Consider the following 18,592-nt stretch of genomic DNA (forward strand, 5'->3'; position numbering starts at 1 on the left):
AATGTCAAAAGTTGGTGTGCCAAAGTATGCAGTTTGTTGTGTTATTCCTTTGCGGGAATTTTGGTTTTGTTTGTAAGTTACATGTCGTTTCCATTTGTTTGTTTTTTTTTATAAATATTCTGGGTTTGTTGGTTGTCTTTCTTTAATTTTTTGGGGATTGATGGAAAGCAATGTTGTAGGTACGTAGGTAAATGTGGTTTAATGTTTTTTTTTTGTTTGTTCCGGATTTTCATCATGAAGATATTGAGTACGCTCCTGCAGTAAGGGTTTGACCTGCCATACACATAATTGTTTATTAACCAATGTGTGTTGTTAATGGATGGTGTGTTTTAATGTTTCCTACCTTCATTTGAAGTTGGTGATGTCTGTATATGTTGGTGCGGAAGCAATCCCACCCCAACAGGTGGAAGCACTTCCACCCCAACCGGCAGAAGCCCTCCCACCCCAACCGGCTCCTCATCCTTCAAGGCAACGGAGGCGTGCAATGCCACCAATTTTCAGATCCTGTGTCACCCTTTTTGGGATGCCTGATGATGTAGTATTGCGCAGATACAGGCTGCCACCTCATCTACTCCTAGACACTCTCTCCATAATAGAGAGTGATCTAGAACGATCCATTAGGTATCTTACAGCAATACCAGCATTGACACAATTCCTTGCTGTGTTATATTTTTTGGCCACAGGACCATACCAGCATGTAGTTGGTGACCTGGTTGGCATGTCGCAGGGCCAGTTCAGTAAGGTCCTGCGGCGTGTCAGCCAAGCATTTATCAGATGAGTAAAGTAATTTATATCAATGCCTTTGGATGCTGGTGCCCTGGCTGTGGTGAAGCGACAATTTCACGAAGGGGGTAGTCGCTTCCCACACGTTATTGGGGTTGTAGATGGGACACATGTTGCCATAGTTGCACCAAGACATATTGAAGAAATCTATAGGAACAGGAAACTGTTCCACTCTCTGAATGTGATTGTTGTTTGTGGCCCATCCCTCCAGATCCTGTCCCTGAATGCTAAGCTCCCCGGGAACTCCCATGATGCACATGTCATTCGACAATCAGGGATATGGCAAAGATTAAGAATGATGGAAGGCCAAGACATGCGGCTATTGGGTGAGTGTTGTTGTAGGTGTTTTTGATCATGCATTTTTTTTCGGTTTTAATTGTGCTTATCTCCTTTTTCTCTTCTCATATTCAAAAACAGGAGATTGTGGATATCCTTGCACCCCTGGCTCATGACTCCTTACAGCAATCCCAGGCCAGGACCACAGTCGGCATTTAACTCCGTGCTTACTGCCACTAGACAGCTGGTGGAGAGCACGATTGGGGTTCTTAAAGAGCATTTTCATGTGCTCCATCGCACTGGTGGTGACCTCATGCATTTGCCGGAGATGGTGAGTAAAATTGTGGTCCTGTGCGCTATTCTCCATAACATCACTGTAAGGAGTCGCGTAGAGCTTCCCCACATGGAGAAATTGCCGGATGAGGAGCCAGGAGTTGGACGGGCCTTATGTGCGGGAGTGCTAACTAGCGGGGTCATGCCGCAAGGGCTCAAATTGTGTGGGATTATATCAGGTATGTTTATGTTATGTTGTCCCCCCCCAATCTGTCTGTATGTGTTTTACTTTCTGGACTGATGGCATTTAGCTGGCTTGGTAAAGTTCTGAGTGTGTTGCTAGTGTTTTGTGAGTATTTTATAGTGTCTGAGTACAGAATGTATCTTTAATGTTCTCCTTATCATGTTTATTGTGTAATAATGTTTTATACAATGGTATTACTGTTCCATTCTTATTTTATGTTTATTTTTTTGTGTAATTGTGTTATTAAACAACAATAACAGCCTTTTTTCTTTTGTTTTTGTATGTTTGGATTGTGCATCTGTTTACCATACAAATGCCACAACATCTGTTCCTACAAAAAAACAACTTTGTAACTTTGTGTAGCTGATTATTCCAGCAAAATGTGGTGAGTAAACTGAAGAAATAACTTATTTGTGTATTTTCTGATCCCATAAAAAACTATATATGTGTGTAAACTATCTCACAGCCCCAGCATGAAGACATTCCTCAGACTGGTCCATAATGATGTGCAGCATTTTAAGCCAACGCGCCTCATCGATAATCTTACTCCTGGTGAAAGAAAGGCGCTCAAAAATTTGAGAGATGATACCTCTATTGTAATAAGACCCGCTGACAAGGGTGGAGCCGTGGTAGTCCAGGACTGGACAGATTACGATTTCGAAATATGTCGCCAATTGGCCGACACTAATGTATACCGTAGGGTCATGACTAACCCTATACCTGTGATAAAAAAGACCATTGATCTGAGTTTTAAGAGGGGATTGGAGAGTAATTGTATTGATCAGGACCTTTTTGAATTCTTAAGTATAGATGAGCCTAAATGTCCTATCATCTATACTCTTCCAAAAATACACAAAACAACGACCAAACCACCCGGGCGACCTATAATTGCAGCCGAGGGCTCACTGTTACAACCTATCGCTAGGTGGGTTGATTCTATATTTCAGCCATATGTGAGTAAATGTCGCAGTTATATACGCGACACAAGTGATTTTCTTAATCAACTTGGACTAAATGGGGTCCCCAGGGGCAAGTGTCTTTTAGCCACTATGGATGTACAATCACTGTACACAATTATACCACACAGTGATGGATTGGAAGCAATCAAGGAGGTACTTACTAGAAATCCAGAGGGTAATGTACCTACTGAATTTGTTTTGGAACTGACCAATCTCGTGTTGAGTCATAACCATTTCAAGCATAAGGATTCGTACTTTCTCCAGTTATTGGGTACAGCCATTGGTTCTAACTTGGCGCCCTCGTACGCAAATCTGTATATGTCCAAGTTTGAGGAGACACATATCTTACCCATATACGGTTCCAAAATTTCTTTCTACAAACGATTCATTGACGATGTCTTCCTAATCTGGGAGGACTCGCAGGAATCTTTTGTAGAGATGGTCAACAATATTAACATGCTTAATAGCCTGTTAAATTCACTTGTGAAAGCTCCCACCATTCGGTTCACTTTCTAGATGTTCAGGTATCCATTGTAGATGGAGTATTTGTTACATCTGTATACAGAAAGCCCACTGATAGAAACACTACTTTATTGACCAGCAGCTTCCATCCCCCTTCGCTAAAGGATAATTTACCCATCTCGCAGTTTTTGTGGGTAATGCATATCAACAATGATGGAATAATTAGGGAGAAACAGTTGGAAGAAATGAAGCAACGGTTTAGTGAAAGAGGGAATTCAACTAAAGTGATCAATAACAGTCTCCTTAAAGCTAGGAATATATTTAGCGGTACCTCATCAAGGGTTGCTGCTAATGATAACCGTATGGTCTTTACCACGAAGTTCGATAATAATGCGCATTTTACGCGCAAAACATTGCACAAACATTGGCCGATTCTAAAATCTGATCAAGGGTTACCCTTTACACATATGGATCCTCCAATGATGGCTTATAAACGGGGATCCAATCTTAGACAAATGCTGATGAGGCCTACAATGGTACCAGAAACTAAACTTAATTTTCTCCAGAGTATGAGTTGTAAACCTGGTTGTTTTTCATGCGGGAAGTGTACGACATGTAGATCCCTACTCACTGGCTCTACTTTTCCCCATCCACACTCCGGCAGGAATATAAAAATAGGGTACCACTTGCATTGTAGGCTTGACTTGTTCCTCAGGATTTGATTGTGGCTGATATCTGATGTTTAAGTGTCAAGCAACCATCCAGAACAACGCCAAGATTCCGCACCCGATCAGTGGTCTGTAATTCTGAATCCCTAAGTGTAATTCCAGTTGGTTGGCTATGCTGCAGTCTTGTCCTTTGATGTTGCGGTCGTATCATAAGGACCTCTGTTTTATCTGGGTTCAGTCGCAGCCAACTGGCACTCATCCACTCCTGTAGCTCAGCTAGACAGCCATTTAGAGTTGTTATTGGGTTATCAGTGCCCGGAGCAAAGGACAAGTACAGTTGTGTATCATCTGCATAGCAGTGGTAGACCAGGCCACGGTGCCTGATTATTTTGCCCAATGAGAGCATGTATACTGCAAAAAGCATGGGGGATAGTATAGAACCTTGTGGGACACCACATGGCAATGGCACTGGTGGTGATGAGTATAACCCAGACGATACTCTCTGTGACCTGCCTGTGAGAAATGATTTGAACCAGCTTAGGACTGTGCCACCCAGACCACAGAAATGTATCAGTCGCTCAATCAGAAGCCCATGGTCCACGGTATCAAATGCTGCCGAGAGATCCAGAAGGATTAATATTGAACAGTCACCTCTGTCTCTTGCCATCAGAAGATCATTTAACACACACACCAGGTCTGTTTCAGTGCTATGTCTTCTCCTGAATCCTGATTGAAATGGATCATAAATATCATGTGTTGTCAGGCGGGTTTCCAGTAGATTTGCAACCACTTTCTCAATAACCTTTCCTAGGAAAGGAAGGTTTGATACTGGTCTGTAGTTGGTCATGCAGTCGGGATCTAAATTAGGTTTTTTAAGAAGCGGTCTGACAATTGCTTCCTTTAGTGGGCCAGGAAAAATGCCTGTCTGCAACGAGCATTGAACAATTTTTGCACATTTTTGCAATTTTTGCAGAGACTCTATCCAGTAAAGGGGAAAGTTAGTGACTGTGTAATACGATATCCAGATACTTTGTGAAATGGTCATAACTAAGCCAGCATTCTGAGACTTCACACTATATCTGAGACTTCACACTGTCCTTGCATACGCATCTAATAGAGAAATGGAAGGACTTGTATATCATTTTATTAGATGCTTTGTCACAGAAATGGAGATTATATTTGTATACGTATATATACACAAGGGAGATGAAATTGTCTATGCAGTCGAATAAGACTAAGAATATTAGAGTATAAATCACTAGCTACACAAGCTATTCAGAGACTGCAAGTAGATCTGTTCAGAGAGAAAGAGACACTGATGCTATAATTTAATGTAGAAAATAATCAAGACAGAAATGAGTCCGTATGAAGAAAAACTGTCACGTTACCCATCTGGGTGTTATGAGATCTAGAGTTCTTTGTACTAAGCCAGCGGATGAGATATACTGGGTCTTTATACTTCATGACATAGATCAGTTCTCTACATTCAGCTTACTGGATACAGAGTCATGTAACTTTACATTCAGAACAGAGAAATGTCATTTATTTTGGGCTACACTGGTAACCAGGATAAAGAATTACATAGTTACACATCTAAGTAGGATTTTCTAAAGTGGCCTCAGACTCAGTAAAGGAACTTTCACACTCTCATATATTTGGAATATAACAGAACATTGTTGTTTATCATCTTTATGGGCCACAACTTGCGCAACTCAGGTTTTTTCAGAGTCCCCGGGTCACTTATTCAGCGCGGTTATCACCAAATATTGTATTGTGTATTGCATGCAATTGTTTTGTATAGGAGAGTGGGGTAGTTAGGACATGGGTGTATGCATAAACCTAGTTATTACTTATTAGTGGGTGGCATTCTATATGCCGGCGGTCGGGCTCCCGGCGCTCAGTATACCGGCGCCGGGAGCCCGACCGCCGGCATACCGACACTTATTTTCCCTCGTGGGGGTCCACGACCCCCATAGAGGGAGAATAAAATAGTGTGGCGCGCGTAGCGCGCCACCGTGCCCGTAGCGCGGCGAGCGCAGCGAGCCCGCAAGGGGCTCATTTGCGCTCGCCACACTGTCGGTCAGCCGGCGGTCGGGCTCCCGGCGCCGGTATGCTGGGCGCAGGGAGCCCGACCGCCGGCCAGCCGTAGTGAACCCCTTATTAGTATATGAATAATGTGTGTAAAATAATATTACAAATATAATACTTACCAACTGTTGTTGCTGGATTGGAAGAGCTGGAAAGAAGAACGGGTATATGGGTAATATATATATATATATATATATATATAACAAAACCCACATACAAAGTACAGACAGAAGTCAGGCAGCCTTTTATTAGAGCAATAGCTTGGGTGGAGGCACATTATTAGAATTAGTAACCTTGTCAGACATAGTGACTGTCAACCCAAACATTGTCGACCTAGACACTGTGGATCCTATGATCCAGACCCTTGCATTATCCTGCTGTACTATGGGGCTGTCACCACTTCAGGAGCTGAAGGAGTTAATACAATCAGGAAGTGAGAGAGAGGCTCTGTGTGAGCTCAGAGTGGAGGACATGGATTAGGGGAAGGAGGGGGGAGGAGAAGTTTCCTGTGTGTGTGGAGAGAGGAGCAGGAGTGAGGACGCTGGTGCTGGGCTTGTTTTTCACACATCGGCTGCTTGTTTTTTATTTAGAGTTGGCAACATTGGACACAACACATTTCAGTGGAGGAGGCGGGAGAGGAGGTGACGGTGACCGGCAGTGAGGTGAGCGATGTGCCTGGTGTATGAGAGACGTCTGTGGGCACCATATGTGGTATGTGTGACCAGCTCCCCACACGTGGGACCTAGGCCCTAATTCAGACCTGATCTCAAAAGCAAAATCTATCTCTGATGGGCAAAACCATGTGCACTGCATGTGGGGCAGATGTAACATGTGCAGAGAGAGTTAGATTTGGATGGGTTATACTGTTTCTGTGCAGGGTAAATACTGGCTGCTTTATTTTTACACTGCAATTTAGATTTCAGTTTGAACACAACCCACCCAAATCTAACTCTCTCTGCACATGTTACAAATGCCCCACCTGCACTGCACATGGTTTTGCCCATTACAGAAATATTTTGCTGTTGCAATCAGGTCTCAATTAGGCCCCTTATGCAGTAAGGATTGCAATTACTGATAAAAAGCATTTTCTGCGATCAAATAGTTGCCGCCCAGAAATTGAGAAAAAACGCCCATTGCAGAAACTGTGACTGCATCGCAATATGCAGCTGATCGCAGAACCATGCGCAATTACCGGAACATGGAAGATTTTTCCTATCTGCGCCAGGTAAGGTCGGCTACAATTCTTGTGACACAAGAGGCTGGAAGTGGTCATCGCTGATGTCAGAGGCCCTCCTTAAAAACTCCTGGAACGCCTGCGTTTTATCACACACACCCAGAAAATGGCAGGTTTCCACCCAGAAATGCCGGCTTCCTGTCAGTCAAATAGCGTCTGCATGCGATCACGGTGTATACGCATTTACTGTCGCTATTATTACTCGCACGTGCGCAATGCAAACACTGCTCATGCGCAGCCGTTCCAGAATAAGCCGGATTGTGATTTGATAATTTTGCAATCCTTACTGAATAAGGTCCTTGGATGGAAGGTGGGCGAGCGGCGGATGGGGGATGGGGATGACCCTGCTGTGTAATACACAGCGCTCATTATATTTATACATGTAGCATCATATACTAGCATATATATTGTGTATATTATATATACAGATGTAGCCATGATCATCATTGTGTATCGTGGCAGTGATGTTGTGACAAGTGTGCCCACTGCGTACGCATGTACACACCATGTTACCCTATGGAGCTAACACCCGCTGCAATCAGTATCACAGCGGCGCGGTCACACTATGCAGCAATGCGTGCGCATGTGTGAATGCATCACGGTATAGATGAGCGTGGCTACATCTGTAGTATAGGTGTATATAGGGAGAGAAAGCTATATCTGTATCCTATGATGTGTATAACCTAGTACAGTATCCCTGCTGTATAATAACACTGCACATTATACATATACAGTATATATAGAGAGAGATGTTATTGGTATATAGTCCCTAGTGTATCATGTGTATAACCTAGTACAGTATCCCTGCTGTATAATAACACTGCACATTATACATATACAGTATATATAGAGAGAGATGTTATTGGTATATAGTCCCTAGTGTATCATGTGTATAACCTAGGACAGAGTCCCTGCTGTATAATAACACTGTACATCATACTTACCAACTATCCCGGAAGCTGCGGGAGGATCCCATTTTTTGGGGTAGCCCCCCGCACCCCCGGAAGAGTGGGCAGGTCTCCCGCATCCTGCTCGCACACCCTGGTGATGCGAGCAGGATGGAGAGAGAACCTCCCGATTCGCGGGTCCGTCGGGTGGAGAAGGGGTTAAAATGACGCAAATCACGTCGAACCGCGGCATTTGCCGATGTGGGGGCGGGGCTTAGTGATGTCACCATCCGGCCCCGCCCCCCGAAGTCATTGCAGCGTCTCCTCTCCGGGCTTTTCCCTGAGAGGAGAAAGAAAATGTCGGTATGTATGCTGCACATTATACATATACAGTGTGTATATATATATATATATATATATATATATATATATATATATATAGATAGATGTTATTGGTATATAGTCCCTAGTGTATCATGTGTATAACCTAGGGCAGAGTCCCTGCTGTATAATAACACTGCACATTATACATATACAGTATATATATAGAGAGAGATGTTATTGGTATATAGTCCCTAACGTATCATTTGTGTAACCTAGGACAGAGTCCCTCCTGTATAATAACGCTGCACATTATACATATACAGTATATATAGATAGATAGATGTTATTGGTATATAGTCCCCTGCGTATCATGTGTATAACCTAGGGCAGAGTCCCTGCTGTATAATAACACTGCACATTATACATATACAGTATATATAGAGAGAGATGTTATTGGTATATAGTCCCTAGTGCATCATGTGTATAACCTAGGACAGTATCTCTGCTGTATAATAACACTGCACATTATACATATACAGTATATATAGAGATAGATGTTATTGGTATATAGTCCATAGCATATCATGTGTATAACCTAGGAGAGCATCCCTGCTGTATAATAACACTGCACATTATACATATACAGTATATATAGAGATAGATGTTATTGGTATATAGTCCATAGCATATCATGTATATAACCTAGGGCAAAGTCCCTGCTGTATAATAACACCGCACATTATACATATACAGTATATATAGAGAGAGATGTTATTGGTATATAGTCCCTAGTGTATCATGTGTATAACCTAGGACAGTATCCCTGCTGTATAATAACACTGCACATTATACATATACAGTATATATAGAGATAGATGTTATTGGTATATAGTCCCTAGTGTATCATGTGTATAGCCTAGGACAGTATCCCTGCTGTATAATAACACTGCACATTATACATATACAGTATATATAGAGAGAGATGTTATTGGTATATAGTCCCTAGTGCATCATGTGTATAACCTAGGACAGTATCTCTGCTGTATAATAACACTGCACATTATACATATACAGTATATATAGAGATAGATGTTATTGGTATATAGTCCATAGCATATCATGTGTATAACCTAGGAGAGCATCCCTGCTGTATAATAACACTGCACATTATACATATACAGTATATATAGAGATAGATGTTATTGGTATATAGTCCATAGCATATCATGTATATAACCTAGGGCAAAGTCCCTGCTGTATAATAACACCGCACATTATACATATACAGTATATATAGAGAGAGATGTTATTGGTATATAGTCCCTAGTGTATCATGTGTATAACCTAGGACAGTATCCCTGCTGTATAATAACACTGCACATTATACATATACAGTATATATAGAGATAGATGTTATTGGTATATAGTCCCTAGTGTATCATGTGTATAGCCTAGGACAGTATCCCTGCTGTATAATAACACTGCACATTATACATATACAGCAGACTTGCCTACCCTCCCGTGCAGAGCCGGAATAAGGGGGGGGAGGGGGGGGCTGGGGGATACGTACCCCGGGCCCACCTTTCCAAAAGTGCCCACTGCCACACCGCAGATCGGATCTCTCTTCCGATCCAATCTGCGGTGCTGTGCTCCCCGGCTCCCTTCCTCACTGCAGCAGATGCAAACAGACAGGACAGGACAGTTGAGCTGAGCGACGACTCAGCTGTCCAATAATGTATGAATGAAACAGCCTGCGTGCCCAGCCAATGACTGAGCGGCAGGCTGCTTCATTCATACTTTATTGGACAGCTGAGCCGTCGCTCAGGTCAGCTGTCCTGTCTGTGCGCCCGCTGCTGCAGAGGGGACGGGAGTGCAGGGCAGGAGGTACTTGTTCCCTTCAAGATTACATAACTTTAACATGAAGACCGCTGACAGGTGATGGTGGGGGCGCGCGGAAGAGAACTTCTCTACTGGCCACTTCTCCACTCTTGTTCACTCTCCAGCTGGTAAAGGATTGCTTCAGTCTCTGAAACTGTGACTGAATACTGTGCGGAGTGTTAATGGAACATATGTAATGGATATACAGTAGCTGTATAAAGAAAGGGAATTTATTGCTATTAAAAATATTGTATATTTTTAGTCAATGGAACAATTATGTGTCCAATGATATAGGAGTATTGTGCGTATTATATATCCCAATCACCTTCTCACAGTGGGGGATAAGACCAGTGGAGCTGAGAGGGTTGGGGGGGGTTGGGGTGGGTGTACTAATTACTTGGCCAGCCAATGACTGAGCGGCAGGCTGGCCGCTGCTGCAGTGGGGACGGAAGTGCAGGGCAGGAGGTCCGCCGTGTGCTGCTTGGGGAGGCAAATATATATATATATATATATATATATATATTCTGCCTTCTCTATTAGGGGCCCCACTCTCTTAAATTCCCCGGGCCCCCCATGGTCTTAATCCGGCTCTGCTCTCGTGTTTTGCTTGAGTCCCCCGCTGCCCCACATATTGAATGGCAGCTCCCAGATTCCCACTGCAACCTTCCCTCCCCCTCAGAAAATGGACTGCGCATGAGCGAACTCGGAATGAATGGGGGCGGGGCCTGAACGGGGAGCCGGTAGTTGGACTGTGGGACCTAAAGCTGCATACACCCCTGCCCCCAGCAGCATGTCACTCACCATGCTTACAGAATAGCTTGTCATGTCACACCTATCAGAAGCCTGCAGTTTGGAGGAGTCTGCGCGAGCTCCTCCAGGTTCCGGCATCTACTCAGAGCTGCTAGCATTGCCACAGCGGTCCCATTATCCGATTCAAGGAAGACCTGCATTTTTGGGGGTGGAGCCTAATAGAATGGGGCCTTGTCCTGACTGCAGCTGATCCTTCTTCTGCTTGGTGAGTGGGAGGTGTGTGTGTCTGTATGCTATATAGGTGTGTGTATGCATGATGTACTGTATATATGTAATCACATGGAACCCCAAACCCCAAGAAAAATCCTGCGTTCGACACTGGAGTAGACATGAGAGAACCTGCCCCTATTACAAGCTAGTCCCCTGTCAGAGGCTTGTTTGCTTAGGCTTACTCTTTTTTGCTATATGGAAACTGGCCGCACAGGTGTGTCTATATCACATGGGTGACCCCCGTTTTTAATATCTAATAACAATCATGTTCAGCAATAAATATTTTTTGGGGGGTGCTACCACAGGCAATGCAAATATACAGTAGAAAAAAGGATAAAAAGATTGCCCTATGGTGGTGCACAGTTATGGATATAAGATAAAATATAACTTTTATTGCAATATATAATAAAACCAGCGAATATTTAAAGGAAGATAGAATAAGTGTAAATAAGAAAGAAATTGTGATTAAAAGTAAATGTTCTGCGCATTGGATGTTACTGGATTAACTTCTTATAAATATATCTTAGAGATCAAAGTAAATAAAGTGTGTCCTATTTGCTCATATGTAGTGAGTATATTAATGTCCTATATGGTCATATATGATCACTCGTTATCTATATCTCATGAATCACACCGATATCATTTTATCTGTTGAGAGAACCCCTTAAAGTCCTAACGATCTCAGACATATTAAATTTATTGTCCTTCCCAGGACTTCAAATATCTGTAGTAATAGATCGTTTGAAGACAGGGTAACCAATTGCCACTTTATGTTGAACATATTCACCTTATCCAGTACATATCCGTTTAGGTGTGTTGTTCATCTTATTATCACTCCCAGAAACATATACTGGTCAGATAGGTGTGTGTGTGAGTGTTACTCTTCTAGGGCAGGGGTGGCCAAACAGTCGATCACAATCAACTGGTCGATCGCGGACATGCGACTAGTAGATCGCGATACTACGCCCAGCCACCCGAAGCCGCGCCTCTCCTGCCTGCCGCCCTGCCCCTCTGTCATGTCTCCGGCAGCAGAGCCTGCCCTAGCCAATTTGATGCCCTATGCCAAATTTTGGCTGGAGTCCCCTAGCGCCGCCGCTAGTTCTGCATCTGACTCAGTAACGCTCAAGCAGTGGGTCCCACTGGGAGGCTACCCTGTGCCCCTGTGGGCCAGTTCAACCCTGCATAATGCTCCACAGTAATGCCCATAATACACATAATTCCACACAGTAATGCACTTTACACATATGCCCCACATTAGTAATGCCAGAGCCAGCCCTAACCAACATGATGCCCTAGGCAAGATTTTGGCTGGTGCTCCCTAGCACCACCGCTGGTTCCACCTCTGACCTTGAACAGTTTGCACATTTGGTGCTCAGCCCAGAAAGGGGTGTGTTTTTGCTGGCAAGGGGCATGGCCGCACAATAGTAACCCCAGTTCCAATTACGCCACACAGTACTGCAACTTTATTCACATTTGATGATGCGATAGTGTCCATAATTCATATTACATCCCACAGTAGTATCACTTTAACTTATAAACGTTACTTCTCACAGTAGAGCCCCTTATTCACATTACATCACACTGAATTGCTCCTTATTTAAATTACACCACACTCTATTGCTCTTTATTCAGATTAGACGACACAGTAGTGTTCTACGCAATGCCACATAGTAGAGCACCTTATACACATAATGCCACAGAGTAATGCCCCTTACACATATGAGACATTATTAATGTCCTTATAAACATAATGCGCCTTACACATTATGATAACCTTTATTTATGCCCTTTTACACATAATGTCCCTTACACATATGCTGCACATTATTAATGCCCTTATACACATAATGACACACATAGTGCCCCCTACACATTTGCTGCACATTATTAGTGCCCCTATACACATGACACACACACAGTAGTACCCTGTTACACATATTCCACACATTATTAATGCCCTTATACACATAATGACACGCATAGTGCCCCTTACACATATGTTGCACATTATTAATGCATTTTTACATGACACACTTAATGCTCCTTACACATATTCCGAACACTACTGCACAACCAACTCACTCCCATGCACACAGCACTCACATGGCCGATAACACTGTAACCTCTGCCTCTGATTGGATACAGATGTGTCCTCATAAATCTTGCCTCAATGACAACATCTGGCACCTTTTTTTAATGAAAATACAGCTTATTTGCATTGCTATGTAGCTAGTAGGCACAAGCAGCTTCTGCTGATTAAAATGGTATGTAGCATGTCTATATACTGTGTGAGACTGTGGCTGTATCTGCATATGAAGTGCTACACACAAAATATAGGCATGCTGCATATCATTTTAATCAGCAGAAGCTGCTGATGCCCCTAGGCATATCAAATGCCCTAGGCAATTGCCTAGTTTGCTTATGCCTATGGCCGGCTCTGTCCGGCAGTGACGGCGGAGTGTATGGCTCAAATCAGGCGCCGGTTCGTTAGCCAATGAGAGCTCGCGGACCGGTGCCTAATTTGAGCCATACACGCTGCCGTCACCGCCGGAGATCAGACTGAAAAGCAGGGCGGCAGGCAGGAGAAGCGCGCTCTGCGCTCACCACACAGCAATGATGAGCTCTACTATGGGGGCATATCTGGCATTGTGGGCACATGGCTCAGTGGGGGCATATCTGGCAATGTGGGTCGTATGTGGCACTGTGGGGGCATATCTGGCTCTGCGGGCACATGGCACTGTGGGGGCATATCTGGCACTGTGGGGTCATGTCTGTATCTGGCACTGTGGGGTCATAACAAACATATATATTGGTAGATGCTCAATTAGCTTAGTGATATCATTCAGGTGCTCGAAAGGGAGGGGTATTTCTAAGCAAGAAAAAAAGGCATTTGTTTCCCCAAGCACCCTGAATGATAACCGTAACCAGATATAAATTCCACGTGATAACAGAATTCAGAGATCTTCGTTACACATATCTGTAGTAATAGATCGTTTGAAGACAGGGTAACCAATTACCACTTTATGTTGAACATATTCACCTTATCCAGTACTTATCAGTTTAGGTGTGTTGTTCATCTTGGCCTTAGTGTGGCATACCTTTACATTCTATTAACACTTTTAACTTATTAATTTCTTAACACTATTTTTCTATTTTAATGGCATTTCATTTTTGTATCACTTTATCTATAGCTTCGGCTTCCTAAATACTAATTTATTAACACTATCGTTTTTTTACTGGTATGCTACGCTGTGCTTTCTGGCTTATGCTTGTGTTTTGGGGTGCCACACCCTGCACCTAGATATAGGGACCCCAAATATACAGAGACGCCTTGATGCGGCTTTGGGGCTTATTCACACATTTGCGCAAATATGTGTAACGAAAATCTCTGAATTCTATTATTATGTGGAATTTATATCTGGTTACGGTTATCATTCAGGGTGCTGGGGGAAACAAATGCCTTTTTTTCTTACTGAGGGGGCATATCTAGCACTGTGGGCACATGGCACTGTGGGGTCTGTATCTGGCACTGTGGGGGCATATCTAGCACTGTGGGCACATGGGACTGTGGGGTCTGTATCTGGCACTGTGGGGGCATATCTAGCACTGTGGGCACATGGAACTGTGGGGTCATATCTGTATCTGGCACTGTGGGCACATGGCACTGTGGGGACATATCTGTAATCTGGCACTGGGGGCATATCTGGTACTGTGGGCACATGGCACTGTGGGGACATATCTAATCTGGCACTGTGGGGGCATATCTGTAATCTGGCACTTGGGGGGCATATCTGGCACTTGGGGGGCATATCTGGCACCGTGGGCACGTGCGGGCATATCTGTATCTGGCACTGTGGGGTCATATCTGGCACTGTGGGGGCATATCTGGCACTGTAGGGGCATATCTGGCACTGTGGGCACGTGGGGGCATATCTGTTATCTTGCACTGTGGGGGCATATCTGGCACTGTGGGGGCATATCTGGCACTGTGGGCATGTGGGGGCATATCTGTAATCTGGCACTGTGGGGTCATATCTGGCACTGTGGGGTCATATCTGTATCTGGCACTGTGGGGACATATCTGTATCTGGCACTGTGGGGTCATATCTGTATCTGACACTGTGGGGTCATATCTGTATCTGGCACTGTGGGGTCATATCTGTATCTGGCACTGTGGGGACATATCTGTATCTGGCACTGTGGGGTCATATCTGTATCTGGCACTGTGGGGTCATATCTGTATCTGGCACTGTGGGGTCATATCTGTATCTGGCACTGTGGGGTCATATCTGTATCTGGCACTGTGGGGTCATATCTGTATCTGGCACTGTGGGGGCATATCTGTAATCTGGCACTGTGGGGTCATATCTGGCACTGTGGGGTCATATGTGTATCTGGCACTGTGGGGTCATATGTGTATCTGGCACTGTACTTAGTGTTCACTCTAGCCTTCTTTCGCGGGGCGCTGCGCCCTGCCCCTTTTCCGAGTGTCAGAATGCGCCCTGCCCGTTTGTGCCCGCCCTGCCGCCCTGCTGATTACTAAAGGACTGCCGCGCCGGGCCGCACTGAAACTCCTCTCTCCGCACTGCCACTCCTCTCGCATCGCTGTCAGCGCCGTCACTCCTCCCGCTACGCTGCCACTGCTCCCGCCGTGCTGCCACGCCTCCCTGCCGCTGCCTCAGGCTTGTCGCGCTAATGCGCTCACAGCACTCGGGTCTCGGCAATACTGTAGGCTGCTGGTGAGATGAGGAGGGCTGGGTTTGCCTCTCCTGCCGAGGCAAACCCAGCCCTCCTCTGTGCACATGACCCAATAAAAGAGGATACCGGGTAGGATCAGTGTGGCGGGCATTTTCTTCCAGCTCCGCGGTGTGTGACGGGGGACCAGCGCGATCACTCCTGCAGCATCAGCCCCCAGTAAGTTGAATTGACACACAAACATCATCTAAGACTAGTGCTGCCACACTAAGCTATTTATCCTACTGTATATGGGTCGCCTGGTGCCCCTTTAGTTTTAATCTGGCAGCATTCAACTAATCTTATAGTTTAATGAACTATATAAACCCTATTGTGACACTTCAGAAATAAACTGGCAGCACATGAATGTTATATAAACCAACCTGGGGCACCTTCGCTTCAATCTGACAGCACATTTAAAATACGATGTGCGCTAGTTTATTTCTGAAGTGTCTCAATCAGGTTTATATAGCAACACGTGCTGCCAATTTCACTCTGAAGTGTATCAATAGGGTTTATATAGCAACACGTGCTGGCAGTTTTTTTTCTGAAGTGTCTCAATAGGGTTTATATAGAAGCATGTGCTGCCAGTTTAACTCTGAAGTGTCTCAATAGGATTTATATAGTTTAATAAACTATATAAACCCTATTGAGACACTTCAGAAATAAACTGGCAGCACATTAATGATATATAAACCATTCTGGGACACCTTCACTTCAATCTGACGGCACATTTAAACTTAAAATGTGCTGTCAGATTGAAGCGAAGGTGTCCCAGGATGGTTTATAAGCTACAATGTGCTGCAAGTTTAAGACACCTGCATACATATTACAGTATGTACACCATTTTGCCCTTCTAAATTAAAATGTGCCCTCCCGAATCAAAAATGTGCCCTCCCGAATCAAAAATGTGCCCTCCCCGAATCAAAAATGTGCCCTCCCCGAATCAAAAATGTGCCCTCCCCAAGGTCAGCACCCTGCCCTAAAAAAATCCTAGAGTGAACACTAGTACTAAATCTCCGCAGCCTTGGAAAAGCTAGAACATTGCAATAGTGAGGCTGGCATAATCTTGCCTGACATCTGCTACACTAGAAGGGGAACAAATACAAATGGAAACATAATATCTGAACTGACACATGTTGCTTTCCCCTTGTGGATGTAATAATATCTATGTGTTCTGAAGTATATTGGCGTGCACTCTAAACCAAGCAGTATGGCAACAGTAACCGTTTCAACACTGAAACATAACTGGATGTGAAAACACAACTTATACCCTAGAAGATAAACACACACACACACACACACACACACACACACACACACACACACACACACACACACACACACACACACACACACACACACACACACACACACACACACACACACACACACACACACACACACACACACACACACCCTATCTGACCAGTATATGTTTCTGGGAGTGATAATAAGATGAACAACACACCTAAACTGATATGTACTGGCAGGGGTGTATCTAGGGGTCCGAGCACCCCTGGCAAAGTTTGAAAAGTTCACACCATGCAGATGTGCGCACCCCGGGGTACTACGGGATAGATAGTTACATGTTATTTTTATATGGGAACCATTAGATATCCAAATATCCAGATCCTTCCTTTTGGATCAAAGAAAAACTCCTCTTCATTCCCTCAAAGAAACAAAGAAGGGGGAATATAGTGAAGTACAGTTTTTATTATTGGTAAAACAGCATAAAATAGAATAATACACAATTCCACCAACTGAAGGTGGGGCAAATATGCGTACCGTAATGTGTGGGGTCCCCAGTGATGGTTACCCTATAGCATTTGTGAGGTAGTAAACAGATACCTCCCGGGATCCAGCCACCGCTCCTTCTAGCTATGGCAATCCTGGGTACTCCCCTCTTACTTGGTCAGTCGCAATCTGTCCCACAGCACTCAGTAGGAACCAACTCTTGAAGTTAATGGTTCTCTATCTCCGCTGACAGGACACTGACCTCCTGAGGATGCTGATCACAAACCCACGAGGCGACCACTCCCGCAGCACGGCCGCCACCCCTTATAAAAGCCAGAAGAAAGAAGAGTGGTGAGTACAACGCCGGTGGCCTGGGAAGTGGGTCGCCGGTGGGTATGGCGGCACCAGGGTGGGAGCGCAGCTCTGACAGGCTGCGCTCCGGAAGGCTCAGTGGCATACTGTGTACGGCGCTGTGAGGGGCGTCCTGGGCCAGCGCAATCACCCTACACTGGTCAACTAACGCTAACAGGGGCTAATCCCACGGTTAGCAGCTAATTACCTCAGGCCAGTATAATCAACTAAGTGCGGAAAGATGCGCCATTACATGGGGTGGGATTTCTCTTCAGAGCGGACCCCGCACTCACCAGCACCATTTTCTCCCTACAGATCACAGCATCAAAACGCTGACAGGGAGCGCTGCCCTCCACATAATGCCAGCTGTCCTCTGTGGTACCAGGGTGTTATAGAAAAGGGGGGGGTAGTGTGATTATATGAACTGTTTCTCCTATTAAAGTTACTCAGTCAGCGCCGGCTGTTTGTCATAATAACTGCCTACTGGGGCGCTGTGTGGCTGGCTCCTTATACTCTGTGACTCTATGAAGGTACTATGGGGGAACTGTGTCTGACATTTTCCTGTGTGTGTATATGTGTATTTATCACCATGTCTAAGGGTGTGTACACACGGTGAGATCCTTGCTATGCCCGATTTTTACTTGCGATTTCCCTTGAACTCCCCGGAGGCCAGA

The 18,592-nt window shown here is 44.6% G+C and overlaps 1 protein-coding gene across 1 annotated transcript in view; it reads left to right on the forward strand.

The window, feature by feature from the left end:
• The first annotated feature begins 6,238 nt into the window (after positions 1-6,238).
• The window catches only part of LOC134936061 (zinc finger protein 182-like), a 45,730-nt gene continuing 33,376 nt past the window's right edge, over positions 6,239-18,592 (forward strand). Inside the window, exon 1 of the mRNA XM_063930970.1 lies at positions 6,239-6,415. The gene's annotated coding sequence lies outside the window, so the exon portion shown is untranslated. The remainder of the gene's footprint in view (positions 6,416-18,592) is intronic.

Source organism: Pseudophryne corroboree, chromosome 6, assembly GCF_028390025.1.
Source record: "Pseudophryne corroboree isolate aPseCor3 chromosome 6, aPseCor3.hap2, whole genome shotgun sequence".
In the NCBI taxonomy this organism is placed as follows: domain Eukaryota; kingdom Metazoa; phylum Chordata; class Amphibia; order Anura; family Myobatrachidae; genus Pseudophryne; species Pseudophryne corroboree.